The following is a 14,675-nucleotide window of genomic DNA, read 5'->3' on the forward strand; positions in this document are numbered from 1 at the left end:
ATGTCCAGAAGACAGTGTTTAGGACGCGATACGAGCATTATGAGTTTGTGGTGATGCCTTTCGGACTCACCAATGCCCCGGCGGTGTTCATGGATCTCATGAACAGGGTATGCAGACCGATGTTGGATCGGTCAGTGATTGTATTCATCGACGACATTCTGGTGTATTCTAGATCTAGAGAGCAGCATGAGGAGCATTTGAGGGAGGTCCTTAAGGTATTGAGGTCGGAGAGGCTTTATGCAAAGTTCTCCAAATGTGACTTCTGGCTGCGAGAGGTTCAATTTCTAGGACATGTTGTCAATCAGAAAGGGATATTGGTCGATCCGGCCAAGGTTGAGGCGGTGATGAGTTGGGAGGTGCCGAAGTCACCCTCTGATATCAGGAGCTTCCTGGGGTTGGCAGGGTATTATCGGAGATTCATCAAGGATTTCTCCAAGATCGCAGTGCCACTCACCAGATTGACCCGGAAGGGTGTTGCATTCTCATGGGGGCCCGAGCAGCAGATCTCCTTTGAGACACTTCGCCAGAGGTTGTGCGAAGCCCCGGTATTAGCTCTTCCAGAAGGGATGGAGGGTTTTGTGGTATATTGCGACGCATCGATTTCGGGACTGGGTGCAGTGTTGATGCAGAGGGGTCATGTGATAGCGTATGCGTCGAGGCAGCTGAAGCCTCATGAGGCGAGATATCCCACGCATGATTTAGAGTTGGGAGCAGTAGTGTTCGCTCTCAAGATTTGGCGTCACTACCTGTATGGAGTTCGATGTACGATATATACGGACCATAAGAGCTTGAAGTATTTGATGGATCAGCCCAACCTAAATATGTGTCAGATGAGGTGGTTGGATGTGGTCAAGGATTATGATTGTGAGATTCTGTACCACCCAGGTAAGGCTAATGTGGTAGCCGACGCGTTGAGCCGCAGGGCGGGGAGCACTCCATTGCGAGATGTATGCTTGAGACTGACTGTGATGACTCCAGTATTGGATGCTATTCGTGGGGCGCAGGCCGAAGCTGTGCGACCAGAAATGCAGAAGAAAGAGCGGGTCGTGGGATTAATTTCAGAGTTCGTTAAGGATGGGCGAGGGCTTATGACGTTTCAGGGTCGGATTTGGGTACCGTTTGTGGGCGGTACGCGTATTACTTTGATGGGAGAGGCTCATAGATCGAAATTCTCGATCCATCCCGGTGCTACGAAGATGTATTTGGACCTAAGGAAAGAGTATTGGTGGCCCTGTATGAAGAGGGACATTGCATGATTCGTCGAGCGGTGCTTGACCTGCCGTAGGGTTAAGGCTGAGCACCAGAGACCGCATGACAAGTTACAGCCATTGGAGATCCCCGAGTGGAAGTGGGAGCAGATCACTATGGATTTCGTCACCAAATTGCCGAGAACTGCCAGGGGAGTTGATGCAATTTGGGTGATTGTGGATAGGTTGACGAAGAGTGCACACTTCCTTGCCATCAGCGAGAGTTCTTCAGCGGAGAAGTTGGCAGAGATATATGTGAGAGAAGTGGTATCTCGGCATGGGGTGCCGATCTCGATTGTGTCAGATCGTGATGTGCGCTTCACTTCCAGGTTCTGGAAGAAATTCCATGAGGAGCTGGGTACTAAATTGCATTTTAGTACCGCATACCATCCCCAGACAGACGGTCAGAGCGAGCGGACGATTCAGACGCTGGAGGACATGCTCCGAGCGTGCGTGTTAGACTTCGGGGGTAGTTGGGATGCGTATTTACCATTGGCAGAGTTTTCCTACAACAACAGCCATCATTCGAGCATTGGTATGCCACCTTTTGAGCTGTTGTATGGTAGGAGGTGTCGGACCCCCATTTGCTGGGGAGAGGTAGGACAGAGAGTGATGGGCAGCACGGAGATCGTGCTCCAGACGACAGAGCAGATTCAGCAAGTAAGACAAAGGTTATTGACTGCCCAGAGCCGACAGAAGAGTTATGCAGACAGGCGCCGATCCGAGCTTGAATTTCAGGTCGGCGACTTCGTTCTCCTGAAGGTCTCTCCTTGGAAAGGAGTGATTCGATTCAGGAAGAGGGGCAAATTGGGGCCCCGGTATATTGGGCCATTTCGTGTGATTGCAAGGATAGGCTGGGTAGCCTATCGGTTGGAGTTGCCAGCGGAGTTGGGTCAGATCCATGACACTTTTCATGTGTCGCAGTTGAGGAAGTGCATAGCCGATGAGTCGGCAATGGTTCCATTGGAGGATATTCAGGTGCATGCGAGCCTGAATTACGCGGAGAGACCAGTGGCTATCAGAGATCGGAAGATCAAGGTTCTGAGGAACAAGGAGGTACCTCTGGTGTTGGTTCAATGGCAACACCGTAAGGGATCGGAAATGACTTGGGAACCGGAACGCGAGATGCGGGAGCAGCATCCGGAACTATTTGCAGAGTGAGACTTCGAGGGCGAAGTCTAATCCAAGTGGGGGAGAGTTGTAACAGCCCGAAATCTCAGGTATTGTTTAATTATGTTTTTGGGGTGAGTTGAGAGGGGAATCGGCGAGTTGGAGCCTAAACTCGCCGAGTAGGATCGCAGACTTGGTCGCGGGTCCGCGACTGGACTCGACGAGTCCAGATATGGACTCGGCGAGTCGACGCTGTTCAGCAGAAACCCTAACCGTTCGGTTTTGGATCGTATATAATGCTCTTATAGGCCGTCATTTTCCGTCTTTAGTCGATTGAGAGGAACCCTAAACGGCTTTGGGCATCTAGAGCAAGATTGGAGAATATTAGGGCTTGAAGAAATTGTTAGGCAAGGAGGAGAAGGGTTTTGGCTAAAGGAACAGCAAGGGATTCGAGTTCTGCGGTTTGGAGACACAGAGAGGGCATATTCCAGGTAATATTTCGGATTCCTTTCTGTTATTTTGATGTGTATACGAATCTAGGGTTTATGAAACCCATTTAGTGATTAGATGGGTTATTATGTTATTACCCAGACGTTTATACCCCAGTAATAAGGTGTTTAGAAGTCCAGAAAGTTCCATGATTGTATATCTCGGGACCATACGTAATTCAGGAAGCAGTTGATCGTCTGCATGGCAGGGACTCGCCGAGTTGTTCTTCAGACTCGGCGAGTAGCTTGAAGATTTACTGGGACTCGCCGAGTTGTTCTTCAGACCCGGCGAGTGGAGTCGGGGTGGCCCCGCGATTCTTCCAGGAGTAACTCGTCGGGTCGAGTAGGATACTCGACGAGTAGATAAGGAATCTCAGAAAGTTGGAGGACGTCTAGACTCGCCGAGTCGCCATGGTACTCGCCGAGTCCGGTCGAGTTGACCGTTGACCGTTGACCAGAGTTGACCTAAGTCTGACTTCTTAGGGATAGTCACACTTAGAAGATATAAGTATTAATGAGATATGTGATGTTATAGGGAGGTTGTAGCTCGTCGGTTGTGCACAAGTCATTTCGGGATTTGCTAGCGTTCAGCTTTTACGAGGTGAGTCTTCTCACTATACTGTACCCGGAAGGGTTTGACTGTGTGGCCGGAAGGTCGGATATGATATGTGATATGTATGCTATATGTGGTAAGTTATTTGTTATATGTGCTATGTATGTTATGGGCCGAAAGGCGATTATATTATGGGCCGGAAGGCAAAATGTTATGGGCCGGAAGGCGATATGTTGTGTGATGGACCGGAAGGTCGGCGTGGGTAGGACCGGAAGGTTTACCCAGCAGGGACGGAAGTCCCCTGAGACACATGGACCGGAAGGTCGGGCCTGGAAAGGCGTATGTGCGTAAGTTGTATATTGGGGAACTCACTAAGCATTTATGCTTACAGTTGTTGTGTATGTATTTCAGGTACTAGCGAGGACCGTGGGAAGGCGCCGGCGTGATCGATACACACTGAAGACTGCTTTTATGATCTTGGGATTTTGACTATTTGTATTTGACAGAATACTTAAACTATTTATGCCTTGTTATGAATGGAAATAAATATATTTTTAAAAAGAAAAATTTGTTTGAAAATTTGCGTTGTTACATGTAAACTCATGTTTACTCCCTAAATATTGAGTTCAAGGTGTTCCAAGTCCATTCCAATAGGTCCTTAAGTCATTTCCAAGCTCCAAGAGTGTTTTGAGAGGGTTTTAGGGCTCAAAAACCCCTTATATGCGTGTTTACGGCCTATGGGTGTTCTAGGGCCGTAAACACATGTTTATGGTCCTATTTCATTGATTAAGCACGAATTTGAAAGCCAAAGAGGTTATACTATGAGCTAGGATTGTTACCTTGATGATTTGGAGCCTTAATTTTATGATTTTGGACCTAGAGCTTGGATTGGAGGAGAGAGTATATAGAGAGATAGTGGAAAAGGCTTCAAATGAGGCTCATTCCACTTTATATATGGTTAAAGTTTGGGACACGGTGGAATTCTACCCGATACTGATGTTAAGCGAGGCTTTTAGTCGCACCCGATTAAGTTATCGTAACCCGACGTGGTCGAAACTATAAATTTTCTAAATAATAGTTTTGGATGTTTTCATTAGTTTCTAACGTGTTTGGACACCCATTATGTCATAATAGAAGTCTCGATATAAATGACTTAATTTAAAAATGTAAACGGAAACGATTCGAGAAAAACGAATTTTTAATAACGGAACGGGTTACGGCGATGGAGCAAACTTCGGGTTGTCACAATTGTGAACTACCTTTCGTAGTATTAACTCAATTTGCTTGATAAAATCATTGAGCTTAGGAGTTGCTTCAGATTTCTGCTTAAGTAAGAACATGTCACACCCCAAAACCGGAACGGCGGAAACGTTCTAGGGTGGATGACGTCATGTCAAGTATCACAACATATGCAGTATAGTAATCAAATTAAAATAACCATTGCATTAATAGTAATAGTTTTACATAAGTTACATTTCATAGAGACATTAAAGTAATACAATAACTAGTATAGTTGCAGCTCGGTTCTAGACTGACTTCGCCAAAGCTCCCAAGTGTACCTGTCTATCGCTGACCTGAGAATACAAGTTATTTTGAAAGCGAGTATCAGCATTTTTATAAATGCTGGTGAGTTCATAAGTATTTAGTGTCATTTGTGTAATTAAACATTTTTATTTAAAATAACTTTATGAAAAGTAGTAGTTTAGAATCTTCGGTGTATTAGTGTCCTTTCTAGAAAATCCTATATTTTCTAAATAAAAGCAGTCTTCTACCAAGACTCGACAGAGTTAGGTTTTAGAGAGTAATTTTCCCTTACATACTATCATTACCAAAAAACAGTATTTGACTTTAAAGAAAGTAGGAGAATATCACTAGTAAAAATACTAGGGGAAAATAACATATGCCTCAGCAGAAATACTGTTGACTACGGCAAAAGAAAACATAGACTCCAGGGGAGTATCGAATGAATGGTAAGCCTGACTCAGTCTAACAAAAGGAAACACAGACCCCAGACAGTATCAAATGAACGATATGGCTAGCAAGGTCTAAAACAAAGAATACAGAGACTCACGAATGAACTGACTCCTTTGGAATTCTCGTACTAGAAAGAGTAAACAGAACCTCCTAACTATTCCTATAATAGTTACTAGTGTCTCTGGTCTATGAACGTTGACTAGAAGGATGCCCTTTCTACCCAAGGGAAATGAATTGGTCGATGGAAACCTTTATGTCTATACATGTATACATGATATATAACTAATGTTTAAACGACCTTCGAACGGATAACCGATACCCACCAGACCACATCCAAACGAGGAAAAGGAAATAGGGCGAACTAGCCTTCCTAAGTCTTTTAAACATTATTTATATAATTATACAAATATAGGCAATCATTTAACGAAGTAAAAGCATAGAAGAAAATTTTGATGAAAACTTTGGAAAACCTTTACACATAAGAAGTTAATGACTTGATGTCAGTTTGTAAAACAAGTTTTGAAAATCTTTGTAATCCTTTGAAAAACCTTTCATAACAACTTTGAAATTGATTTTTATAAGACAGATTAAGTGAAGAAAACCTTTGGAAAACCTTTAACAAGAGTTGAAAACGAGATTTGGAACATCTTAAGCTGGATAAAACAGTTATCATGCAAAAATGTATTTGGCTATACAGTTACTAATCACAGGTGATTTATATAATAACTATATAGATCAACTTGTATTCCACCTCCCCCTATAAAAGCAGTTAAAATCATTTAAAAGGTTAATTAAGGGGTATGAACTCACCTGACGTTGGCATTTTGGATGAATGGACGATATAGGATGCTAAGTGTCAAGTGAGGACTTGACCACACATGCGAATCCTATTTAACATGTAATGATACATTTAGGTATCTAATTATTCATTTAATAACTAATTAAGCAACTAAGGATGTCTTACTACATAAAAACACTTTGGTACAAGTGCTAGAAGTATCAAGGGTTGCATATAAGGTGTGTATGGACTCACATTGGAGTTTACTTTTCAAATGATGGCCCCTATGGGTGTTTACGGTTTCAAGACCACTTCCCCCATGAGTTTACGGTCGTAAACTCATGGTAGTGGTGGCATGGGTTGTTTAAAGGTCTTATCTCACTCATACAATCATGATAGAGTCGAATCAAGGGCTAAGGAAGTGATTGGGGCTCAAAATGGACACAATAGGGAGCTTACGCTCCTTGGACCACTCCTTGAGGAGTTTACGGCTGTAAACACATGATTTTACGGTCGTAAACTCATGTTCGTCCATTTCTTTTGTGCTTTGGTGGTTCTAGGCTATGTAGGCAAGGTTCGAGTCACTTATATGAGCATAGGAAGGTGTTAAAGGCACTTAAACACCTTGGAAAGGTGTTTATGGTTTTGGGAGACCTTCCCAAACCATAAACTCATGTGTTGCTCATTTGGGCATGTTTTGGTGCATCATATGAAGGAATATAAGGCTCTAGGCACTCATGGATGCTTTTGGAGGTGTTTGATGGGTAATTTAACACCCAAAAAGGTGTTTATGGTCCTTGAATATGGGTTTACGGTCCAAGAATGTTCTTGGGCCGTAAACTCATGTTTACTCCCCCATATGTTAAGATTTTTGTGTTCTAAGCTCATATGTGCAAGTCCATAAGTCATATCTAAGCCCTAGGAGTGATTTAGAAGGGTTTTGGGGCTTCAAAACCCCACTTATGGGTGTTTATGGTTCAAGAGTGTTCTTGGGCCGTAAAAACATGATTTTGCCACTTTTGGATGTCTTAAACACGAATTTGCATGTTAAATGAGCTAAACAACAAGTTAAGGTAGATCACTTACTAGTTTGGGGCTTGAAAGAGGCGATTTTTGACCAAACCCGATTTGTAGAGAGAGAAAGCAGAGAGAGAGAGACTCCTAAGGTGTGAAAAGGGTTGGAATGAAACCCACTCAACCCTTATATAAGGTGGAGTTTATGGCTTGGTTGGTAATCCACCCGACACCAACCGCGAACAGGGTTTTTCACGACTACCGTTAAACACGGCAATTTTTAAAATTAGACCGCCTTATTTTCGGCTCGCTTGACGAATATTATTTAAAATATTCCAACGGGTTTAAATCTGGTCAAAAATATTTTTGGGATAAATTTGGCTAATTTTTGACGTACTTAATTTTGACGTTAAAACTAACGGAATTTTTTGGTTTGTCACTGAACACCCAAGTGAAACGAGAAAAATCATGTACATTTACGAGAATATACTTATTACCACCGATACTTTCGATTGTAGATGGGCCACAAAGGTCGATGTGAAGAAGTTCGAGTGGCTCAATAACCTTCGTGTTCACATTTGCTGGATGGCGTTTCCTGCTTTGCTTTCCCAATTTGCATGCAGCACATAGATGATCCTTGTCATATTTCAAGAGGGGAAGACCTCGTACATGATCACCAAGAACCAGCTTGTTAATATCTTTGAAATTAAGGTGCGAAAGTCTCCTATGCCACAACCAATTATCGTCTATAGCAACCTTAATAAGTAGACATATAGAAGGCTTCCCTCGTATTGGATTGATGTTTAGTGGATATATATCGCCTTTGCGTTTTGATTTAAGCAGCACCGTTTTTGTCTTCTTTTCGATAATTTCTGATCCTTCATCACCAAACGAGACCTTCAATCCTGTACCAACAACCAACTACAAAACACTTATCAAGTTGTGTTGTAGTAACTCCACATGCCACTTTGAAAATTGAGAATTCGCCATTAGTTATCATGCCATAACCTTTGATTTCTCCAAGTGCATTATTACCAAATATTACAAGACCACCATTCTCCAGATCCCTATATTCTCTTAGCTCCTTCTTTCTTCCTGTCATGTGACGCGAACAACCACTATCGATATACCATTTTGTATCAAATTGTTCGTCACAAATAACCTATAAAAATTAAGCGGATTTAGGAACCCAAAGTTGCTTGGGTCCACATGAGCTTTTTACAGGAAGAGGAAATGAAACATCAAGATCAACCATATACGTTCGCTTAATTAATCCAATTTTGTCTTTTCTTTTTATGGTCAAAACTTTTATTTTGTTGTTTTGTATTTTTGCTTCTTCAGAACTAGAGTGATTTTGTTTATCTTTAGGTTGATTCTTGATGAGTTCTATCTTAACTTTCTTAGGGTTTGTAGTCGTTTTCTTAGTTTGAACTTCCAAATTCGAGACTCTCTTTCCCTTTCCCTTAACATCTTTGGGTGAGGTATCTGTGGAATGAGATCTTGGTTTCTCAGTGTGCTTCTTAGGAAAAGAGGGTTTCTGAACAAAGTTCGTCTTTGCTTTGCAGGATTGACAATGCGAACACTGACTAGGATTTGCATGTGGACGAGCTTTCGTACTTTAATTTGAAGATTTTTCTCTGCGAACGTAGTCGGAATTTTGGAAATGCCAAAATTTCTTCCTTTCATTGAGATTGTTCTGATATCTCCGATTCCTCAAACATTTTTTCTTAGCAAGTTGTTCAGCATACTTGTGAACATTCACTTGAGGTATCGCTTTTCTCACATCAGTTTCGTCCTTTGCTGACTTAGGTTCGGTTTCGCTTTGAACTTTCTTTGTACCACTTGGGCTACCCTTTTCAATTCCGAACGATTGTTCAGTGGTTCTGCAACATATCTACCATTAACTCTCCAAGAGGTTCTTTTAGATAAACCCTTAGTTTCATCTGCATTGTCTATTGGTGCGGACCAAAAGAATTCATCACACCATCTTTTTTGTCTTCATTAACGAGGGACGTAAGTTCAACAGTTTGGTTTTTGTCTAGTCCTCTAGTGGCAAAAACTTGATTGAGAACAATTTGGACCTTAGGGAAAACATTTGCTTTCACTTTTAATGTTTTTGGTTCATTTTGAGAAATACGAGCGAATTCAACTGATTTTTCCGAAATGAGAACTTTCGCCTTTTAATTTTTCTTTTTAAGGAATTGCGAATAGTCAACATCATGTTCTATAGATATTTCACTCATTTCACTATCCTCATCGAATTCATAAATATTTTCAACATTTAATTTATTGTCTGACCTCAATTTCGAACTCAATGAATCAGATTTATGTATAGTCTCAGTTTTGATATTTAATTTATCATTTTTATCGAGTAATTGTCTCAGCATGTCCTTGTGATTTTTGGACTTAATGTATGATTCAATCTTGTCAAGTCCAATTTTATAAGCCACTAAGGTTTCATCTGATGAAACTATAGATGCACATTGAATACCATCAGCATCAACTTCATCTTCCTTCAATTCAGAAAATGGAAAGATCGTTTTATGAACTTTCTTACGAATTTCACAATCTAAATGCAATTGAGTGATATTAAAATAAAGGCTCTTAGCAATCAAACAGAAAATGTTTCTTGTTTTAAAAGCTTCAAATTGTCTCGTTGTAAATAAATAGACTCATCCCTAGACCTAGAAAGCTCAGACCAATCTTCTCAATCCACATTCTCCGCTCCTCACTTTTTGATGACACCCTGCTCATTTGATCGGTCATCTTAGCATTTGATAGGCGAGTCTATTTCAAACTTTCACTTTTACTTGGAAAGGTGGATTTTAAATCGTTTAATTCAGTTTCATAATTAGATAGTGGAATATTAAGAGATTCAAGAATGGAATATACCTTATTGATCAGCTGATCACATTCACTGATTTGGGCAAGAACTCGCTTCACAGTGAAGCAGTTGTCATCCCTTCGTACATTCATACCTCTTTTTCCATCATATTTTGTGTACCCTCACATTTGTGACATGTCATTAGTCACCACAAAGCGTCTTCCACTCACATGCGAATCCCCTTCTTTTGCCACCAAGCTATTTCCATGAGTGGGTTTCGTGACTTCTTCATCTTCTGAATCAGTGGACCACACTTCCACTCCACCAAACTCGTTTTCATCATTATTTCCATGCACAACCAAAGAAGGCATAACATTATCAACTTTCTTTTTTTTGCTTGATTTCCTCAAGCATGCGAGGATGGTACGCCTCATCATCCTCTCCCTCCTTCTTCTCGTTCATTCTCCTTAACATGCATTCCTTTGCTAAATGATTCTTACTGTGACAGTACTTGCAATCATAACCGGAATCACCTGCCATGTTTTTCTATTTCTTATATTCTTCCTTATTGAAGCAATTCACTTTATCCTCTTTCACCTTTCCTGAATTGTAGCTTCCATGCCAATTTCGGTTTTTGGAAGGAAACTTTTTCTTTGCGAATCTCCTAGGATTGGACACCATTAGAGTGTACTCTACATTTGTGAGTTCACAGTCAGAGAGATTAGACTCAGCATCATGTTCATCAACTTTCTTTCCCTTTGCAACTAGAGCCAACGAACCCATGACTGACACAACTTTCATTTCTTTAGTAACTTCACTTTCGTGTGACTTCAAGATACCTACTAGCTTTGCTAAGATATAATTTCTGAACTGCTAGTGGGCTTTCACTATTGATACCACTGCCATCCACTCTGACCTTAGTCCATTCATGAATGTTACGTTCTGCTCGATGACTTCTCATACAATTCCATGCTTCATCATTCTGCTTAAAAGATGATTGAAGCGATTGAACGTTTGACACAAATTTTCATCAGCATTTTGTACAAAGGCACCAAATTCAGACAACTAGAGCGTTTGAGTAGAATGCTCTAGATCTACGTCTGTTGAATAAAGCTCTTTAATCCTGTCCCATATGGATTTGGCAGTATCACAAGTACTAACAAGACGAAATGTATCAACTTGAAATGCAAATCTAATGATTCCGGTTGCTTTGATGTTGCTCTATAGTTTGTCTCTCTCATCTTGAGGAACTTCCTTGACATCAAGAAGAAGTCGACTGAGGTCGGTCTGAGTTTTAATCTCCCTTCTTTTTCTAGAGTGAACAAAATTTCCAATAGTAATAACTTGCCAGATCAAGTATCCATTATCTTCCAAACCTAGAACATAATCTTCAAAGTGATGTGCCCAGACTTCATAGTCGTTAGGAAAGAGAATGGGAATCCTGGTTGTAGATCCAATGCTGCTAATGGAATTGATTTAAGGGTCATCATGCGACATTTTAACAAGATCTTTGAAACCTTTTTATGAATCAGACATGTAAAAACTTAGGGTAATATTTAAATCACTATCACAGCGTCAAGAACACCGAGATGACGGTTTAAAAGGATCTAATCTTAACAGAAACCCTAGTAGCTTCTTTTAATGGAAGATTTGTGTATAGATTACACAGTCTCCTAATCTGATACCAACTGATATGATGAATATCCTTAATGATCGACAAGATTCAAACGGGTAAATAAAGAACACAAAGATGATCAAACAAATGCTAGATGATTAAAAGTCACGCCTCAGATGAACTCGATAAAGAATTTCAACTGTAGAGGCGTGTTAAGGTTAAAACATCAATCAAATAGTTAACAAAAATAGATGCATGCATGCACCATATATACTCAAACCCTAGAATTAAATATGAGAGGGCAGGCCCAACCCGTTTACAAAAAGGACTAAAAACAAAGCCCAATGACACAACAATTAAATCTTCAACAATTAACCTAGGTAAAAGTGGTATGATCATTAGGGCATTAATTTTGTATTTCGTCCAGGGCATGATAAGTCAATGGATCAGCCCTGCTTACATCTATCATAATTCTGTAAGAAAAAGTTTGAAACACATTTCATATACTTTCTTCTTGTTATGCTGTTTTCCGTTACCACTTTTTATAAGTTTACATTATATATCAACTTGACATTCCACCTCATTTTCTTCATTCAGTTAAACCATGAACTATGAACAATATCGATGACATTGAAAATTTCTTTTTTTCCGATAAATAAATATTATAAAGGCAACATAATATGTTTATAAATGAGTATTTACTAAAAACATTTTAGTTGTTAAAAATTGTTTTATAGTAAAAATTTTAAATAACCAACTTTAAAATAATTGAAATAGTTTAAAAGTTGTTTAAACATTATCTAAACTCCATGTCTTTATATAAAACTATCCAATGCTCGCGCGTTGCGCAAACACATCTATATAGTTCAATTCTTTACAAATATATATATTTTTTTCTTAAATATAACAATAACGTCATTGTTAAGTTCAATATAATAATTCATATACCAAATTGATATAATATATCATTTATTTTGAATTATATAATAATATATACATCTATTATAACTGCATAATCTCAAGCGTTTCAATGACTTCTACCCACGAGTTACACATGAATAAAATTTAGTATAATATATGGTTTAATGTTATTTATAGTTGTTGTTATTGTTAATTAATTTTTTAAAATTTCTTTGCTTAATGTTTTAATTTCTATCATTATAATTATTTAAAAATATCAAACATTGTTTTTTGATTTTAAAGGTAACAATATAATCATTTATATATAGTTATTTTTAACTATTGTTATTGAAAGTTATTATAAGCTACTTATTTGAATACTTCTAATGATTATAAAAATATCTTTAGGAAATATTTTAGTTAAACTGAGATTATTTTTTGCATTTATCACTACAATTTATCACTTTTAAATATTTACAAAGTATTTTTTGGTTTTTTAAGTGGAACTGAAATTTATATTTAAGTTGATACTGTAATGTTATATTTTAATTAACAATTTACGTATTTTGTCTAAGCTATTTAAAAGTTGTAACTTTAAACTGATAATTGTTTACATACAACAACATTTTAAATCTAATAAATTTAGTATAATATGTTAAAAGCTAAACACATAACCTTATAAGAAGAAGTAGAGATATAATTTTAAAATTGAAATTTAGTTTATTAAGATTACACTTTAGGTTTGATATTTATTTAACCTTATTAACCAACTTATAGTCATTATTAGAAAGACACACAATTATTCACTTTTAAAAAATTACAACATATTCTTTGGGTTTGTTTAAGTTAAACTAAAATTTATATTTAATTTGACCATGTAATCTAAAATTTAAATTAATAATTTAAGTATTTTATATAAAGTGTTCAAAAGTTGTAGCTTTAAAATGATAATGATTCATATACAACAATATATTAAAAGTAATAGCTTAAGTATAACATGTTAAAAGTTAGAAAACGTAACATTATAAGTAGAAGTAAATATATTTTTTTAATATTGAAATTTAGTTTATATATGATTACACTTTTGGTTTGATATTTATTTAACCTTATTAACCAACTTATAATTCTTATTAGAAAGAAATTAGAAAAGTTATGAGAGTTTCAAATGAATGTGGTGAAAGAAAAAATGCATGAGAGTTTCAAATGGATGTCGTGAAAGAAAAAATGTTTTCTTTATAAGTATATAAAGATATAGATAGATATCCTAGGCGAATACTCACGCGTTATGCGGAAACACCTATATAGTTGAAGTCTTTACAAATATATGCTTTTTTAAATATAACAATAACGTTGTTCTTAAATACGATATAATAATTTGTATACTAAATTGATTTAATGTATTGGTTATTTTGAATTATATGATAATATATACATCTATTATAACTGCATAATCTCAATCGTTTGAATGACTTCTATCTGCTAGTTACACATGAATAAAATTAAATATTATATATAGTTTAATGTTATTTATAGTTGTTGTTATTTTTAATTAATTTTTTAAAATTTATTTTCTTAATGTTTTAATTTTTATCATTATAATTATTTAAAACATTAAACATTGTTTTTTGATTTTAAAGGTAACAATATAATCATTTATATAGATTTATTTTTAACTATTGTTATTTTAAGTTATTTTAAACTACTTATTTGGAAACTTTTAACGATTATAAAAATATATTTAGGAAATATTTTTGTTAAATTGAGATTACAATTTAGTTTTTGCATTTATCACATTTAACTATATAAAAAATATTCTTTGGTTTTTTAAGTCGAACTGAAATATGTATTGAAGTTGACACTACTATGATATATTTAAATTAACAATTTAAGTATTTTATCAAAACTGTTCAAAAGTTGTAGCTTTAAACTGATAATGATTTACATACAATAATATTTTAAATCTAATAAATTAAGTATAATATTATTTTAAAAATTGAAATTTAGTTGATTTATGTTTACACTTTAAGTTTGATATTTATTTAACCTTATTAACCAACATATAATCATTATTAGAAAGACACTACAATTTATCAGTTTAACTATTTACAAAATATGTTTTGGGTAGTATAAGTTAAACTAAAATTTGTATTTAAGTTGAACCTATAATGTTAT

The sequence above is a fragment of the Lactuca sativa genome, chromosome 9, assembly GCF_002870075.4.
Source record: "Lactuca sativa cultivar Salinas chromosome 9, Lsat_Salinas_v11, whole genome shotgun sequence".
Classification (NCBI taxonomy): Eukaryota; Viridiplantae; Streptophyta; class Magnoliopsida; order Asterales; family Asteraceae; genus Lactuca; species Lactuca sativa.